Genomic DNA, 18,318 nt, shown 5'->3' with positions numbered 1-18,318 from the left:
CCTTAGTTGTGAACTACTTGCTTTCAAAGACTTATACTGACATTCCTTCACTGATATGCTTGGTTCAACTTTTGCGTTCATCTAGAGAACTTTTAGATTTTTTTTTTTACACTGATGATTATTGACTGTACTTCAAGGCTTTATCTTTCTTCTCAGGTGACCTGTTGTGACCACTCCCTGTCACTTTGGTGAGAAGCACACTTCATAGTATACTAATCAATCATCATTTAGGTAACTGGCTTGTAGCTTCTTTCCAAAATGAATACTAAATGTTTTGCAGAATTTTGAGATATATTTGTCTTGTGGTTTAAATATGAAACATCCTCTACCATATACTGTTTCCTTATTCCGCAGCTGGTAATGTTACTTTGGAAAAGTATATAAGTTTGAGACACAAACTCTACCTGATGGAACCATGTAAAATTAAACAGCCCCTGATATGTCAACGTTGTTGTTCTGTTGCTATTGAGTTACACTGTGTACCTTCCTGGCACTGTGCATTAAGATCCACTGAAGTTTTAAGACAAAATAAGTCTTTCCCTCTGCAAAGTGTTTTTGATCTTTATGTGAAAATAACTAATATTTATGAAATAATAATTTATGAATATATAGTATTGTAGCACTTTTTCCTACAATTGCTACAATGTCAAATTTCTCTTATCTATCTATAAATTAAATTTACTAATTTAAGTTCAACTTCATTAAAATTGATCTCAACTGTAATATTTCAAAAACTTTTAGATCTTCCTTTTTAGTAATGCTATTGATTAATAAAATTTATGTTTTTAATCTGATTATCATAGATTTAAATGATCTACTAATAAATATGAGGTTCACAGAATATTGAAAGACATATCAAATTTTATGTCTCAAAATTTTTTATCATCTAAAATCAATGGCAAGCTTAATGCTTTCCAAATTAGATAGCACTGTTTTAATTTAAAAAGTCAGCAATATAATTACTCCTTAAGCTAAAGGCCATGGAGAGGAAAATTGGATGATACTTAAATTGAGCATATGAAAAAATTAATTTGCGTTAAAAATCTAGCAATTAGACACTTCCAAAATAGCAGGAGAGATTCAGATTTCAAGTGCTCTACTCCTTCCAATGGAGACTCTGTCACACTCATTTATTTTAAAATACAACATTAAGTCTGCAAAAACTATAGGAAATAATTCATTACAAAATCAAAATGAATTTAATGTTGAGACAATTCTGAGAAGTTTCCATTTCTACTAGATTCTTAGACTTTATCTTCAATTTAATGCAAAATAATTCAGAGCAAAATGTGTGGTGCTCTTCAAAATTGAAAATATAGAGAGCTCCTTAAAATTTCCATGGTTTTTCAGCTGACTCCATAGTATAGAATAAAGAATGTCACACTACACTGGGAACTAAATTTGGATAAAACAAGCAAACAAACAAGCAAACAAACAAAAAAATGTATTTACCCTAAACTATATAGTGTCCAGTGCCCAGTATTGTCAAAATCTTTTATTTGTGTAGTATTAGAATAGAACCTCAAAATAAATTTTTTAATATATGATCCTGACATATTAATCTTCAATATCCAATAACATAATGTCCTTTAAAACCAAACTTTAAAAATTTGTGAGTAGTACAAACATGAGAGAGAGAGAGAGAGAAAGAGAGAGAGAGAGAGAGAGAGAGAGAGAGGGAGAGAGGGAGAGAGGGAGAGAGGGAAGGAGTGATAGAGGGAGGGAGAGAGAGAGGGAGAGAAGGAGAGAGGGAGAGAGGGAGGGAGAGAGGGAGAGAGACAGAGAGAGGGAGGGAGAGAGGGAGAGAGGAAGGGAGAGAGGGAGAGAGGAAGAGAGGGAGAGGAGAAACACACACTCACACACAAAGATAGAGAGACACAGAAAAGTCAAAGTTAGGTGGGTACAGAAAACATAGAACAATAAATAGTAAAGATATGTGAGAAAGAATATACGGAAAATTAGAAGAACTCGAAAGTCTTAAAAACATTAATAAAAAGAAACCCAGGCTGGAGGTAGTGCCAAAGGTATATAATGCTTCATATAGACTGGACAAGAATTAAAATGTAACCATTTGATTGAGCAATGCATAGGTTTATGGGGGTCACATTTATGAACCTTTTAGTGACACAGTAAAATTAAATGCTTAAGCAGACTAAGTGTAGAAAACCAACGAGGTAGTGAACTGAATCATAAATCTGAGTTTGGATAACCTCATTTAGATTGACTGGCAAATGAGTATTCAGTATAGCATGCAGCTGAAGTTTTGGCTATAGTGAATCTATACGGTTTTGTTTTGTTTTGTTTTGTTTTGATTGTAGGAGGATGTTTGCCTTCTGATGGAGTCAGTAATAAAAAAAAACTGCAGAGAAAAGAGGCCCTATAGAATGATTAGATTAAAATTTCTACAGTTATTCTAAATAAAATCGTGATGTAAAGTCAATTTATAGGACTATAAAAGGTAAGTAATTACACCTGTACCACATTTCTACATGTGGATTTAATACTACTCTAGTTCAAAATATATCTGCACAGTAATATTATAGCTTTTAAAATAATGTGTAAAGCTCATCATTTGAATGGTGCTGAGGCTTCCTGAGTGATATTGCCTGAAGTTTAAAACCATCTGTTGCCCATGGTTGCTTGGAGTAATTAGCACTCCACCATTTGCTTAGAGTGACTTATTGTTTGCAGAGTGGAATGTAGTAGAATGCACACACAAGTTTGAATTCAGTCGCAATTACTTGCATTTATATTGAATGACTCATGAGCAGATATTAAAGCCTCTTTTGTTGACAAGACCAGATATCATTTCCAATCATGAGTAACCACATGTCTAAAGATTATCAGAATATTGAAGGTTTGTGAGTGGGTTTATGTCTCCATCTCTCCCCTGGAAGTCCTGTCTGGCTATGTGAGGTGGCCACATCAGCCAACTACTAGGAATCTCAGCTAGTATCACCCCTGTTGACTCCTGGGAGCCTCTCCCATTCTAGGTATCTGGCTCATTCCAGAGATGCTACTTCCATCAATTGCCCTTCTCTCCTTAAGCCCTCTTATGATTCCCTCTCCACACACCTGAACCCCATCCCAAATCCCCTCCCTACTCCCTCTCTCAAACAATTCCCTCCTTTCAATCGCCATCAATGCCTCTTTAATTCTTCTTCTGAGTGAAATTCAAGCATCCTCCCTTGGGCCCTCCTTGTTACTTAGCCTCTTTAGATCTATGGATTGTAGTACAGTTATACTCTACTTTATGGCTAATATCCACTTTTAAATGAGTACATGTCATGAGTGTGTTTTTGGTTCTGGGTAACCTCACACAGGATGATATCTGCTAATTCCATCCATTTTCTTGCAAAATGCAAGGTGTCTTTATTTTTAATAGCTGAGTAGTGTTCCACTGTGTAAATGTACCACAATTTCTTTATTCATTCTTCAGTTGAGGGATATCTAAGTTATTTCCAATTTCTGGCTATTACAAATAAAGCTGCTATGAACATGGTCAAGCAAGTATACTTATGGTATGGTGGAGCATCATTTGGGTATATGCCCAGAAATGGTATAGCTGGGTTATGGGGTAGAACTATTCTCAATTTTCTGAAAAAAAAAAAAAAACATCCAGATGTGCAGAGCTAAAGATATAACAGTGGTTGTGTGAATACCCATTCAATGACTGATGTAACTTTTGACCCATCCCATGGGAGAGAGCCAAACCTTGACACTATTTATGATTCTCTTCTATGCTTGTAGACCACATGGGCCCCAGGTGGTTGATGCTATAGAGGTTAAGGGTGCCTGAAAAGGGAAGAACACCACAAGAATATCTTCAGAGCCAAGCCTTAGGCCCATGTGGACTCACAGAGACTGAACCATCAATCAAAGAACATACATGAGCTGAAACTAGGGCCCATACATGTATGTAGCAGATGTGCAACATGGTCTCCATGTGGCTTCTCTAATTCCCTTTGGATGCCTTTCCCCTAGCTGGACTGCTTAGTCTGGCCTCAGTGGGAGAGAATGTGCCTAGGTCTGCTGTGACTTGTGCCAGATCTGGTTGCTAACAATGGGGGGGGGGGAGATGGGGTAGGGGACCTTTCCTTCTCAGGAGAGAAGGTGGAGGGGATATAAGTGGAATTGGGAGGAGAGGCGGGAGTTGGGGCTGGAATCGAGATGTAACGGGAATAAGTAAATAAATTAAGGGGAAAAAAAGTAATAGATGGATACAGGCATATCAGTGTAAGTTACCTTAAGATGGAATAAAAATTAAGTAAAAGAATTTGTCATTTTTTATTGGCTTGGCAAGTAAACGGCCATAGGAATTGTAGATGACAGCTGAAACTTAAGCCCTGATGAAACTTACTATTCATGGTCTCAGTGGCAATATTAGAGATTATTGCAGGAACTTTATATTTTAGTTCATTTGTTTGTTTACTATTTTTATTTATTTATTTATTTATTTATGTCTCCTAGAAAATGCTATTTTTCTTTACAGTACTAAAGCAAAAATTAATTTTTCACAGGCAAAGTTGATATGAGTTAATTATCACAGGTTATAAGATTAGTCTTATAGGATTGCAAATAATAAGAGACTTTAAATGCCAAATAATTTGTTTTATTAATTGATCAAGATTTTGTTGATGGTATTGAGGGATGAACCCAGGGACTTTTTCATGCTAGGTAAAGATTTGCCACTTGTGTCATGAATACACAGGTTTTGAATTTTTGAACTTTCTCTTTTCCAATGTATCCTTGTTATTAATTTGTGTTCTAGTTCCCTGCTTATACACATCCTAACTTAATAATACAGCTTTAAATACAAAAATTGTTTTTATTTTCCTATGTTAAAGTCCTGGTTTTGGTATTTAAAATTTTTTGGTTAGACTTCTAAGACATATTCTTGTCATATATTAATTATTCATATATGTGTATTTAACTCTATGTATGTTCTAGTATGTACAGCCCATGGGACATGTGTGGACATCAGAAATCAACATGGGTGAATCTTTTGTCTCCTTCAATCTTGTTGTTCATTGTGATCAAACTCAGGTGGCCAGGCTTTCCAGCAGGCACCTTTATCCAATTGATGAGTCACTGTGGAGAATGACTAGCTCACAAGTAGGCACTGTTGTGAATTCTTGAATTTTGTTGGGCTGCTGTGATTCCCATGGCTACAAAGAGACTGGAGAGTGGGAGCCTTGACTGAGCTTACTCTGTGCATGGCACTGGGCAGGCTGCAGAGTTCTCACTCAGAATGGTAGTTCTGTGGGGGTGCAGGATTCTTGGATTGGGGATCCCCAGGCCAGGAGGTAGACAGGGACTGACTGGTCTCAAGCCCTCAGGCTATCAGACACTGCTGAGAGGCCACGGGAGGATATACCTCCCCAACCCCCGTAAAACTCATGGCAGACCCTAGTTAAATAGGGAGGGAAAAGGGAGAAGTATCTGGGGAAGAATGCTTAATTGGCTCCACCCTCTGGCCTTCAGGTATCTCATTAGTATGTAAATCTCTCTAGGGCCTGAGGCCTATAGTCATGCCTTCTACCTGTGCTCTTTGGGAGGGGCTACAATGGCCTATATGACTGAACAGTGTATGTCAATGGGGTTCCATGCCATGTGTCAGGAGCCTGGATTCTGGGAGCGTGGCAAAATAGATGCTTGTCCCTCGCAGGCAATGAACACCTGTTGGGTATCCAGGCTATTTCCAGCCAGTGCTTCGACCAAAACCAGCCATCCTATCACGGTACTACAAGTCATCTTACAAATTTTGTAAATATTTGGAATGGATGATTTTGCTAAACCATTTTAGTCTGTGGGAATACGAATATTAGCTATCAAATTAGGATCTGGTAACTTAGTAGTTGTACAGTAGTCTAATGCAGAGCTCATCTTTTAAGTTCAGGCTTAGGAGTTGATATCATTTCTTAAACAATGGTTGTTGATTAATGAGATTGCAAATGTTTTCAATTTCGTGACAACATATTTGTAGCATATTCTGTGTCTTTAAAGCTGTTGTCTTCACCTACTAGCTGACTTATTTATTTTCTAATACATTAAAAAGTGACAACCAACCAAGTCTCTAATGTATATAAAATTCTTAATCATAATTCAGAAAATGTAGTCTATATAATTGAAAAGCAAATGGACAGTCCTGGAGGGAAATGAAATGTGATAACTTCATGAAGAAAACATGTAAGAGGTAAAATTTTTATAATTCTTCAACTAATTGAATAAGCACATGGAATGTTTATTGAAAAAAATACTTCTAGGTATTAAGAAAATTTGAAGATATCTCCTGTGACATTTACCATCAGGTCTTCTTGTTATAATCATATTATGCTAAATAAAGATGGAGATGTTTTTGCAGGTTTCTGTGAGATGGGTACAAAGCTGAATATAAAATAGAATCAGATGGGGATAATGCCCTTATGTGACCACTTTATTTTTTTTATAGTTTTTAGAACTTTATTTGTAACTATATGCATAAGAAACACACTCACATTGCTTAATAGAATGCAATTATGTTTAACTTATCCTTCAAAATCTTGACCAGAAACTTGGTACATGGTTTACAATAAAAAAAAAATAACAAAAAACAAACTGCAATCTGTTTCATCTCTATTATAAGTGTATAAAAAAAAATCCTCCATCAAATGCTGCTGAAGGCAGCAGAACCTTAAGAAATATACCTTTAGTTTGCCTTAGAAAAGTAACACATATTCTACTGTAAAGGTTTATAAAATTGGTGCAAAATATTGTTGTAATGTCACAATACGTGTTTTAAGAGTTCAGTAACTAACGGGAGCCTATGGGACAGACACAGAATTGTAGAAGCTGTCACACTTATCCAGCAGTACACAGACTGTAAATCTACACAATCAGATCATTCTGAACTAAGACTATCAGCTCACCTCATGTGCTCAGTCAACCAGGAAACCCTAGATATTCCTTGATTTTTTTGCAAAGAAAACGGGGTTTCTTCAGCATTTCAGTTTACAAGTAACAGTATGCTAGCAGGCAAGTCATTTCTTCGGTTGACCACATTCAGAGTGAAGCGGATGAGGTGAGCGTGGGCTTTACTTTGTTTTACTTTACATTTGAAGGAGCTATGTCATGACTTTAAAAGTAAATCTAAAGAAGCAAAATGACCATTCTTGGAAGACTAGAGAAAGACAATCTGATAAAGTTATAAAAGTCTCATCAAGTAATGTAGCCTTTTATCAATTATGCCTCAATTTAAAAAGAAAAATAAGAGTAGCCCCCAAATAAAAAGCAGCTCTGAAAAAGAAAAAAATAAGTAAAGATATCTTGAAAAGACAAGGTAAATATAGGTTCAAAAATAATTAAGATACATTTTTCTAAGGCTACCTAGGATTAGACTGTAAAGAATTATACCATTTGAAGTTTACCACTAGGTACTAGATATCAATTTACAAATATCATGTTCATTTTTGTGTTTCTTTATCAAGACAAAAATCTACCTTTAGGCTATGAGTATAGTAATGGGAAAGGGGAGAGATTAGAAAACAAGATTCAAACAATCCCATGCAAGTGTCACAGTTTTTAAATGGAAGAACTCCCAATTGTACTAGAAGTTTAAATCACTAAGATACTTTCCACTGAAATGATTTTAAGTACAAATACATGGCACCAAGGGTCAGGCCTAATATAGGCCTGAGGATCGATTCCTTGTTTTCTGGTAGAAAGCCCTCAAAAGTCCCACTCAATTTCAGGTAACAGTGTCTTTAAAGGCTAATTTAATGAGGTTTTCATTTCCCTTGTATTTCTGTTATTTTTTACTTCTAATCTTAAAGACTAGATTAAAATTTAGTCAATCCATAGAAGGCATTGTTTTCCTTTGCAACAAAGAATCCACAAAGACCTCTTCTTAAGAACCAACCAGCTCCCAGCCTCCAACCTGTGCTTGCTGAAGCATCTTTTTCAACATCTTGAAAAGGTAATATAGGCAAAATCTGCTCATGAACGTTAAAACTAGTTGTTAGAAAGAATTAACTAGGTTTATAATTTAAATTTAAAACATAAATACTTGCAGTCTGATCTGCACTACAATAATTGTCGGAGCCTAGAATTCAACATTTAACCAAGTCTCATGCACATACACAAAACACACACCGTTATCACACAACTTGTGTCTTGAGAAAATTTTCTGCTTTTTAAATCTTTGGCTTCCCAGTCAATTCCAAGTTCAACCAACTTTAACTAAAACTTCACTCAGAATTTCACCAAGCTCTTCACCCACACATTAATGCTTGTAATATCTTTCAGGAACTGTCAAAATCTGAAGCCTGCTCAGAGATCGCCCGGTAAAATAAATGAAATACAGAGAGGGTATTCCATCAAAATGATATGACCGCTTTAAAACAGAGCATTTCCTCACTAATGACAGGAGGCAAAAAGAGGAGAAAGGCAAAGAAGCTAAATGTCTTACCATCGGGTAGTTGATGGATTGAAAGGGGAAGAGACTGTGCAAATGGGTAAGGGCAATGGGGATAAACAGAAAGCAGAGTGCCAACTGAGACTGCAGTCCTACCACCCACCAGGGATTGTACTATGTTACCAACCTCATGGAGGATAGGGTTCAAATCTTCCTCAGGAATTCAAAATGACAGCTCAGCTTGACCAGCATTTAATTAAGCTTATAATAAATTTACTAGATTTCACTTAAGCCCATCTGGATTTCCAATTACAGTGATTTTAAGATAATATATTGGTTTATGTGTAAGCCACCATGTCTGTGATTTGACACTAGTAATAATACATATATATATAAAAGAAAGAGAGAAAAAAGAAAGAAGGAAGGAAGGAAGGAGGGAAGGAAGGAAGGAAGGAAGGAAGGGAGGAAGGAAGGAAAGAAGGAAGGAAGGAAAAAGAAAAGGAAAAGTACTGAAGTAATTCTCTGCAAAGACAACCATTGTAGTATTTTACTAGTTTCAAACTACAGCAGTAGTTTGTCTTATAATTACAGTTTGGACATACAAAGTGCATGGAGGGTTTCTGTCTCCATCAGCTCTATTATTCTAGGTAGGCATTATTACCCTGTTGAGATGAAGCCCATGAAACCCACTGCTGTTTTCCAACTCACAATTCTTGTACCTCAGCCACCCATGGAGCTGTGCTGGCCACTATCTCTTAGAAATTCAGTTATTTCTCTCACCTAGGTCTAAATGAGTTTAGAGTAATTTTAAGATGAAAAATACTGATCATTTATTTTTTTCGTTGGTGAAAGACAAGTCAGTGAGTGTCCTGTCTAGCAAGGCATTAAACAGGGGTCCGGGGAGGTCACCTGAAAAAGAACATAGGGGAAAACAGGCAAACACAAAGAATGGTGACATGTCTATTGTCTAATCAAATCGCTGATTTTATTTTTTTCACACAGGGGTTATATACACATAGAGGCAGGATGTGGGGAAGGGGATGACGCAGGAGCATAGGTGTTCGGGGGAGTACAGATATCTTCCAGAACAGAGTATCAGCTGGGTGAAGGTTCAGGAGACAGATCACTGTTTCAGTGTTTTTCCATAGAGACCCACGACTTTGTGTTTAGCTGGCATGTATGTCAGGCCTATTGCTGATTTTTAGGCCTATGGCTGTTTTTAGGCCTTCAGTGTGTAAGCAGGGCTGCCCCTGACAAATGAGGTTTAAATGTCCTGGTATTCTAGGCCTCTTTACTGAACAATTAGCATTTTTTAGGGTTTTTGAAGCATTAATGGAAATCCATAAAGAATAGTCACTGCTTTTTACTGTAGATTTTTGTCATTGTCCAAAATCATTTCAATTCACTCAGCTTAGCCACGACTTCCTCACAGCCTGATGAAATTCCACACAATCCTCTGATAAAATATGTGAATTACTTTAGACAATATAGGAATAGGAGTAATAAAAGCTCATTTTCATAGCCTTAAGAGGCAGAATAAACTTCTCATAATCATTTATGAGCATGAAAATCAGATCTGGTTTGAGAGTTACAAAATGACAATTTAGATACAACACTAGGCTTTATTTTTGTAATGATTTAAACAATGAGAGCTGGACTCAAGGCCCTGTCTGTTTTTGTAAATATGGATCCAAATTCTGTTATACAATCAATTTTAAAATCCACATTTTACCACCCAAAGGATCATTTAGATACAAAATTTACTTTTGGCATTTTATCTGTATAGATTAGTATATTCCTAAACAATGAAAACATATGTTTGTAAATCTTTTCTCTGCCATATAACTATACAATTTTAATTATTGAGGCTTATCAGAAAAAAAGAAACACAATGATAAAAACTATTCCATCAGTGACATACATGTTTGAATTCAAGCAAAAGCATTTCAATGTCTTGAGCACAGGAATTGTGGTAAGTAGAAAATAACTTTATGTCATCCAGGTAACTTTCATCAGGACAAGGAGCTATCTTTAAATAATGTATTGAAGATTAGGCTCTGCCTCATTGTCTAAGTAATCAATTTCCCAGTGAGACTATTTAGTCATTTTTACGGATGAATGTAACCCATAGGAAAGATTTAGAAATATATCATTATGTCTACTAAAGAAAAATACATTTTAGAGTATGGTAGTTAAGCTAAAATTTTTACAGTGCTCAATGGGAAACAGTACAGTGGAAGCTAAGTAGAAAGAATTGATGTTCAATTTTGACTATTATATATATATATATAATAGTTTATACATAACATATATAAACATATATATATGTTAAACATATATATATATATGTTTGAGTGTGTGTGTGTGTACACTAAAACCCAAATAAATCAGTTGTACTTTTCGAATGCCATATATTTTCCTGAAAATTTTCTGAGATTGTGAATCAGCTCCTGTTATTTTCCTTTTTAAAATAGCACAGGAAGTTCCTGTAACACTTTATGTAACTCATTTTATTTAGAATATTTTTCATATTCAGCCTATAGAAATATGAACATTACACTAGGTGTGTCAATTTTAAATAATTATGTCTTTAATATTTCAAAGGTTTACAAATAATTTAAATTACATATGTGTCTAGTCATTGTGTTTAACTCTTTCAAGTGCACAGATCATCTGTCTGTATTAAGTTCTTTTCCTTAAGAAAATAACATCCAAGTCCACAGTGCATGCAACAGCCTTTTGCCAGCACAGTACCCACCGAAGTCAAGCAACATGGTGCTTGCTGCTGAGAGCATTCAGACTTTGTAGTAGGCCGGTTAATTACACTCATTTTATCTTGAGTCTTAAGGATGATTTTTGTGAGTAAAAACAGCATAAAGCAGAGAAATAACCAGGAAGTGGCAACTATTCTTTTCTTTCTTGAGAAAGCATTTAATACATGGATGATTTTAGTTTTATTTCCACTTTGATGAATTTCAAGTATGTTGATATCACATAGAAAACAAGATGAAGCATTTTTTTTTCTGAACATAAACAATACATTTGGAAACTGTAAAATGACAAATAGGTTTCTTTGAGTATCTAATTTAAACACTGAAACACTTTGAGCCTTTTGCTTGAGCTCGATGTCTCCTTCTCCTTTCTCTCCCTTGTCATTTGAGTGACATCATTCTAAGAATATTAGTTATTAAGGAATTTTTATTTCATACCTCAGATTCTCTGAATGTGGACTAATTCAGGGCTTCCCTTTACTATAGGCCTGTTGCTATATTCCTTACAATTGAATACAGCTGTTCTCATTCTTTTCTTTACCTGAGAGTCTAATATATCATACTTATTACATAGCACATTAATTGCTCTTTTAAATGAACTGGACTTGTTTTGATTAAACACTCTGGTGTTTAAATTTAATGCAGCCTTTAATTTTTTCTTTAAAGGAAATGCAATGCTTTTTTACAATTATTGAAGAAAGTAGTTAAAATCTGCTAAATCAGAAATGGGTTAGTAATTTTAATTTGAATATTAGTGGAAAATGTAAGGAACCTAAAACTCATCTACATATTATTCCTGTGTATACGTTTATAGTGTGCGCACAACATATATATATATATATATACTTTAAACTGTTCTATAACTTTTATTTCTGGTTATTCTTAATTACTTTTATTGAAAAACAAGAAAAAAGCTTGTTATTTTATGGGATAAGAAGATTGCTCAGTTGAAAAAGGTTTTGCCTCCAAGACTGAGGAAGTTTGTTCAATATCTGGGACCTACATTGTGGAAACAAAGTACAAATTCCTGTTAATTGTCATCTGACTTTAACATATTTACATGTGTGTGTGTTTGTAAATGTGCACACATACATACACACACACACACACACACACACACACACATGCAGACGCATATACCAGTTAAATACATAAAATACAATTTAAATAATTTAAAAGGAATGGAAAATATCCAATTTCATAAAACTACATCAAATTTTCAACAAATTAAAAAACAAAACAGCTTTAACATAAAGTATATCTACCCAATACCCAATGTGATTTTAAAGTTCGGACAATAAAATTTTAAAATGTTCATACCTGTACAACTGTGTACATATAGTCCACTTTCTTACTCGGGGGCTGGGATACTTTGTACATAAATGAGCACACAGATCCAGAAATGTTATAAAATGTCAAAACAAAAATTATTGAAATCTTTCTGTTATTTTAATTTGTTTTAAAACTTTCGCTCTTTCATTTGAAATTGTAATACATCATTTCTCCCTTCTGGTTCAATACTCTAAAATCTTATTCTTCCCCACACCCTCTAACTTACTATGCCACCTAATATATCCTTGAACTAGTTGTCTTCCTGACTCTAACCCCCAAATTCTGAAACAATAGGCTTGTTCTGTCACTTCCAGATAATTTCACTATAGATTATATAATGTCTTATGTTAAATAGATTAATTTCTTTTTGAATGCACAGTATTGTATTATTGATTTAGAAAATTCCATATTTATTTTATGTTCCCAGTGATAACTTCTACTTCATCTATTAGTGTAAAAATATAACTAAGAATTTATATTCCTAGAATATTTTGTAGTCATAATGTATCTGACAGGACATCTCTGCCAGTATCATTTCTTTCTTATCTTTTGGAAAGACAAATTACTTAAAGCTTCCAAATAGATGTTACAGATAATTAATTCATGTAGAATATAAAATCACTCTACAGTATATGCTACAGTTAAGGTTAAGCTTTCTGTGATTTCTTTATAAGCATATAATATGTATGTTAAGATATAGATGAAAATATTTGCAGTTTATTTATTAAATAGAATATACATTTGTGGTTTATCCTTTTCCTTGTTTCCTTTTTCATTTCCTGTTGACTGCAGGTTACCAACAACTTAGCATATCTATATATTTAAATTAGCAACAGTTTGTGTGTTCTTGATGGGAAATTGAATCTGGCAAACTTGTCAACATAAGAATTTCAAAATTAATTCATACAGTACTGTTATCAATTGCCATATCATAAATTATCACCAAATGTATTTCATAGCAACTTGTTTATCTTAGTTTCAGTCGGTCAAACCGAGGTAGAGTTCTGGGTCACTCAGGCTACCTTTAAGCTAATAGCTAAAAAGGCAATCAGTGAAAAAAACTGTACATGTCAGCATAGTTTTTTGTTTTGTCTTAATTTGCAGAGGGGTATCATTCTGATCACTATTCAATATTTTATTGATGCACTAAAATTATTGAACACTCTCTATTGAATTACTGATTTTTGATTTTGATGAGATAAATGAAATGGTCACAGAGGTGAAGGTGATATATGCACAGGTGAACACCTGGAGTTTTCATCCTTGTCCTAACCTAAATATCCTTCAGTGGCTTCTACTTTCCTTGCTTTTTATGTTTTTGACACTATGTCTTTTTAACTATTAATACCCACAATTTCACTATCCAACTACTCTTTTTAAATTCAGTATTTGAAACTCCAGTCGTAATTCGAGGAAAATTTCTTACAATCTCATACGCACAAAACAAATCTCTAATGCATACAAAAGGCTACTAAATATACCAGTCCTATACTTTTTAATTAAACTGAGCAGCATTAAACTGGATAGATTTTGTTTTATGTTATAATCTAAATGAATTGCCACTCTACTTCCAAATAAAATACTCATTAGTACAGTATTGGAAATTCTGCTCATACAGATAAGAATTTAAGAGAATACCAAATTTATTAGTGTATAGTATAGTAATACTAGCAATTATGATATATTATATTTTTTCAGTTTGTTGAATCTTCCTTTATTTACTTTATTTTTATATTTTTTAAAAATCTTATTGGTAGTTTTGTGTATTTACATTTCAAATGTTAACATCCTTCCTGGTTTCCTCTCTGAAAACCCCCATCCCACCCTACCTTCTGCCTCCACAAGGGTGTTCCCCTGCTTACCCACTCCAGCCCCAAACAGCGTATTCAACTAATGATTCTGGTTTAAATGGAGTTCAGCATGTAGAAGAATGCAAATTGAACCAATCTTTTTTTTATTAGATATTTTCTTTATGTTTCGAATGTTATCCCCTTTCCCGGTTCCCCTCCCCGAGCCCCTGAGCCCCCCTATAGGAACCCCCCTCCTCTGCTTTTATGAGGGTGTTCCCCCACCCACCTATTCCCACATCCCTGACACCAAATTCCTCTACACAGGGGCATGGAGCCTTCACAGGACCAAGGGCCTCTCCTCCAATTCATTCCCCACCTGGGGATCCATCCTAAAATATGGTCACTAAATTGACCCATTCTTATTTCCTTGTTCAAAGCTCAAGTCCAAGTGGATCAAGGACCTCCACATAAAATCAGATACACTGAATCTAATAGAAGGGAAAGTGGGGAAGAGCCTTGACCATATGGGCACAGGGGAAAAATTCCTGAACAGAACACCAGTGGCTTATGGCCTAAGATCAACAGTTTACAAATGGGACTTCATAAAATTGAAAAGCTTCTGCAAGGCAAAGGACACTGTCAATAGGACAAAACAGCAACCAAGATTTTGGAAAAAGATCGTTACCAATTTTGCATCCAATAGAGGACCAATATCCAAAATATATAAAGAACTCAAGAAATTAGACTCCAGAGAACCAAACAAATGGGCTAAAGGGCTAAACAAAGAATTCTCAACTGAGGAATATCACATGGCTGAGAAGCACTTAAAGAAATATTCAACAGCCATAGTCATCAGGGAAATGCAAATCAAAATAACCCGGAGATTCCACTTCACACCAGTCAGAATGGCTAAGATCAAAAACTCAGGTGACAGCAGATGCTGGCAAGGATGTGGAAAAAGAGGAACACTCCTCCATTGTTGGTGGGATTGCTGGTTGGTACAACCACTCTGGAAATCAGTTTAGGAACTCCTCAGAAAATTGGACATAGTATTACCCGAGGACCCAGCTATACCATTCCTGGGCGTATACCCAAAAGATGCTCCAACAAATAATAAGGACAAATGGTCCAATATGTTCATAGCAGCCTTATTTATAATAGCCAGAAGCTGGAAAGAATCCAGATGCCTTTCAACAGAGGAATGGATACAGAAAATGTGGCACACTTAAACTACTCAGGCATTAAAAACAATGACTTCATGAAATTCTTAGGCAAATGGATGGAACTAGAAAATGTCATCCTGAGTGAGGTAACTCAGGCACAAGAGAACACGCATGGTGTATACTCACTGATAATTGGATATTAGGGAAACAAAAAACAAAACAACCTCAGAATACTCACAATACAACTCACAAACAACATGAAGCTCAAGCAGAAGAAAGACAAAAGTGTGGATACTTAAGTCCTACTTAGAAGGGGGAACAAAATAATCATGGGAGGCGGAGGGAAGGAGGCACCTGGGAGGGAGAGAGAGAAGGATGAAAAAAGTAGGGGCAGGATCATGTGTGGGAGGAGACTGGGGATAGAAGTTCAGAAGGTCAGGAAATTGAATAGAGATGTGTAGCAATGGGGCATGGAGAAATGGAGGTAGCCGACAGAAAGTCCCAGATGCCAGGAAAGCAAGAGGCTCCCAGGGTGCAGTGAGGATGACATTAGCTGAAATACCCAACAAAGGGGAGGGAGAACCTGTAGAGACCATATTCAGAGGTTAGGCAAGGTTGTCAGTTGAGGAATGGGCTTCTCAAAACTTTAACCCAGAATTGCTCCTGTATAAAGAAAATACAGGGGAAATTATGATATTTTACATATAAAATAAAAAAAAGGTAATTAAAAGTTTCTTATTAAACTGGCTAATTGTCTACTCAGAAAACCTATTACAATATAATCCTGATATAAGAATAATTATTTTCTTTCAAATAAAATTATGTGGCTTTTATTTTATGCTTTAGGAAGGTACTCAAATTTACATTTTCGTGGAAGAGAAATTGTCAGCTCAAATATTGTACTTCAGAGTCACGGGACTTTCAATAAATACTTTTAATACTGATATCATTATTGAGATAGTCATAAGGAAAAATGATATTTAATACTTTAATTATACTCCAATGTTTTCATAAAGACAAATATCAGAAGTTTAAATCTAAAATGTTGCTAGTTTTCTTTATACCTCACAAAGTTTATTAATTTGCAACATACACATGCATTACTGCCATGTTTATTTATAATGTAGTTTGATGATATTAAGTTATTTAAAGTGACTAGATTACAACAGAGATGAAGCAATTACTCCAATCAACTTAACTTAAAATGAGACTGTCATAATAAAATATGCCTGCTTGAAAAGCCATTTCAGACTCATTATCCTGGTTTGATAACTTTTCATGTGCAATTACACCAGTCCATCTAATGTAAGCCTCTAATGTGTTACGGGTAGAAAGAAGGGTTTGCTTTTGGAAAGCTGAGTGATCTACAAGTTTTTATTTATGTATTAAGTAATGGAAATATGTTGACGACGTCCTGATTCCACATATTCTCCAATGATGTCCTCAAATTTTAATCTCATTAAAATACAAACTCTTTCTATTTCACTTTTCTTGTTTTACACCCCTGCAACATTAAAGAGGTCCAATCACATTTTCCTCCAAATAAAGTCTTAGATAATAGGAAAAGACATGCATTAAAATATGATTAAAATAGCAACAAGAAGTCAGAAAAGCAATACATTTAATGTCATGTAAACTGTCTGAACAATGATAGATCTTTGAAGTAATATCCTAATCCAAAACTTCACCACAGAACTGTTTGAATTTACTGGCTCGGAATTCTTAGATATAACTTCATGTGCCATCTACAGCTAGACAAACCTCTGCTAGTAAGTATCAATCAAGTGATATTCATCTACTGAAATTAGAGTATCTAAATTAAATAAGCATCTAAACTAAGTGGAAATGTCTTGCTGATATGATAAATATCTGGAATTATAAGCAAAAATGTAAACCAATTTATGACTAAAGATAAAATGCTCCAGAAAGACCTGGGGACCTTTATCTCCTACTGAGTCATCACATCCAGCCATGATATGAGGATCTTTGCCAGTCTTACTGTATCTTTAGAGGCCATATTTGCAGACTATTCCTGTGAGGCCTGCTGTTTCTGTTATTGTTGTTGTTTTTTGAGGTGCCACCATGTAATTTTATTTTACAGGATATTGTAAGTAGTGTAACATTTATTTGTGCTACAACGTGGCCTTTGTGAATGACAGTTGATGTGTCCATCATTTTTTTTTAGATTATCATTAATCTTTTTGACAGTCTAGTGTTTATCCCCCTCCCAGTTTCACCCTCTCACAGTTCCTCTTCCCATTCCTCCCCCTTTCCCTATGTCTCCAAGAGGATGTCTCCTCCCTCCTTCCACACCAGGCCTCCCCACTCCCTGGGGCCTGAAGTCCCTTGAGGATTAGGTGTGACTTCTCCCACTGAGGCCAGACCAGGCAGTCCTTTGCTGTATATGTGTTGGGGGCCTCAGATCAGCTGGTGTACATTACCTGGTTAGTGGCTCCATGTCTGAGAGATCTTGAGGCTCCAGGTTAGGTGAGACAGCTGATCTTTCTTTGGGATCAACGTCCTTCTCAGCTTCTTCCAGCTTTTCCTTAATTCAACCATGGTGTTCCCAGCTTCTGTCCATTAGTTGGGTGTTTAAGTATCTGCATCTGTTTCATTCAGTTGCTTGTTGTGCATCTCAGAGGGCAGCCATGCTACACTGCTCTCAGTAAGCACACCATGACATCAGTAATAGTGTCAGACATTACAGCCTCCCCTTGAAATGATCCCAATTTGGGCCTGTCACTGGACCTCCTTTCCCTCGGACCTCCTTTCCCTCAGTTTCTTCTTCTTCTTCTTCTTCTTCTTCTTCTTCTTCTTCTTCTTCTTCTTCTTCTTCTTCTTCTTCTTCTTCTTCTTCTCCTTCTCCTTCT

Source organism: Grammomys surdaster, unplaced genomic scaffold (assembly GCF_004785775.1).
Source record: "Grammomys surdaster isolate TR1022 unplaced genomic scaffold, NIH_TR_1.0 126153, whole genome shotgun sequence".
In the NCBI taxonomy this organism is placed as follows: Eukaryota; Metazoa; Chordata; class Mammalia; order Rodentia; family Muridae; genus Grammomys; species Grammomys surdaster.
Note: the sequence above shows the minus strand (reverse complement) of the source record.